At 27.9% G+C, this 1,781-nt stretch overlaps 1 pseudogene; it reads right to left on the bottom strand.

The window, feature by feature from the left end:
- Positions 1-690: 690 nt before the first annotated feature.
- Positions 691-1,776, bottom strand: LOC111026920 (annotated as a pseudogene).
- Positions 1,777-1,781: the final 5 nt, after the last annotated feature.

Raw genomic sequence — 1,781 nt, 5'->3', positions numbered from 1 at the left:
TTTTTTTTATTATTCTCTGTTTGTATAAGTAATTTATTTATATTTCATGTCACCTAACTGCCAAAACTAATTGTACCTATAACTAAGTTTAAATAAAATAAAAATATATTATTATTATTAAAATTAAAGAATGCAATAAAAACTGTGATTGTATATCTATAACGTTAGCTTAACCAAATATTTAGGTGTGATATTTGATGAAAAATTAAAACAGAAACCTCATGACATGCTTATAATAGGTTTAAGGTAATGCTTTTTTATTTTTTAAGAACTACGTAATATCTTAGACGTCCAAAGTCTAAAAAGTTTAATTTGCATTTGTCCAGTCTGTCTTTTAAATTTTTTATATGGCATCCTTGTATGGGGATCTGCATATAAAATTCTACTGAAACCACTTAATGTCACACATAGGACCCTTATCAGAGTTACAACTTATACCTAATGACAAATGTTTATAATTCTGAAAATAACACATTATTTTCAAAAATTAAACTTATTTACATTGGAACAGTTTTACAAAAAAAAAAACATTAATTTTGAAAATGTAGATGAATCCCATAAGTCCTTCATATTATGTAGATTGTAGATATAATATGAAATCAAAGTATGTAATTATATTAACTAACTTAATGTAAATGTATTGTACTATTGTAGGTAACTAAGCATAAATAAAGTGAGACAAACTGAATATTGTCTTTTTAGTTTTGTATTACAAAAATTACACATGGAGTTAGTTCTAAGAAAGAAGTACTCATTAGAGATACAATTTTTTTATTTACAATAATTTCAAAATTATGATTATTCTGGAATTCATGAAGTTTGATTGTTGGGTGCAACTGCCTCTCATTCTTAATGAACATCTTAACCTTTTTAAGCCCATTTTCTAGGTTTTTGTATGAAAAATGATCAGTTATATCGTTGTTAGTGATTATAATAAATATAGCAGCATCTAATGTGCTATAAAACAAACACTGGCCAACTTCAAGATCCATCTGATAGTCCTTATAGTATTGAGACTTAAAGCAGTATTTTTCATCAACTGATTGAAAATGTTGATCCCAATACACTGGTAACGAAGTTTTCCGAGAGTACAATATTATGTTCAATTTTTCAAATTCTCGTTTTTGAATATCATTGATATCTGTACGGACTTTTACAATTCTTGGGTGTCGAACTCTAAGTAATTCTGACTCTTTTGACGTATACTGTAAAAAAATAAAACATTAGTTACTTTATTTCTTAGTATTGTATTCTATTAAGGCTGAATTAAATAGACTTACATGTGTAAAATGACAAATTTTGATAGTACATCCTACGTATTGAAAAACATTTTGAATGATGCCTCTTACTATTGGTCAGTCTAATTTGTCAAGACCACAACCAATGCGTGGGATAGCTAATTTTTTAACATTGTGTTTTATAATTAAATCACGTAGTTTTTTAATGGCAGCAGTTAAACTATTATATGTTGGTTTATTGTTGCTATATTCCTTTGTAATTAAATAATAAATAAATCGATTTTTGTGTTTCAAATACGCAACTGTGCCAACATTTGGTCTTTGGTCCATCAGCTGTCCAACACACCCGTAGATCCTCCTAAATCATAATTAATCAACAGATTAGCTAAAAATAAATATCACTGTATATTTTACGTTTAAAATGTTTGTTCAGTAACTTAAACTCTATGGCGATGCCCGCGCTCATATGCATATCTTTCGCTACACAATGTCCAAGAGAATATTCTACGGGCATATCTAACAGGGACATAACAACTTCTTCGA

The sequence above is a fragment of the Myzus persicae genome, unplaced genomic scaffold (assembly GCF_001856785.1).
Source record: "Myzus persicae strain clone G006 unplaced genomic scaffold, MPER_G0061.0, whole genome shotgun sequence".
Taxonomy (NCBI): domain Eukaryota; kingdom Metazoa; phylum Arthropoda; class Insecta; order Hemiptera; family Aphididae; genus Myzus; species Myzus persicae.
Note: the sequence above shows the minus strand (reverse complement) of the source record. Positions and strands in the feature narration are given on the sequence as shown.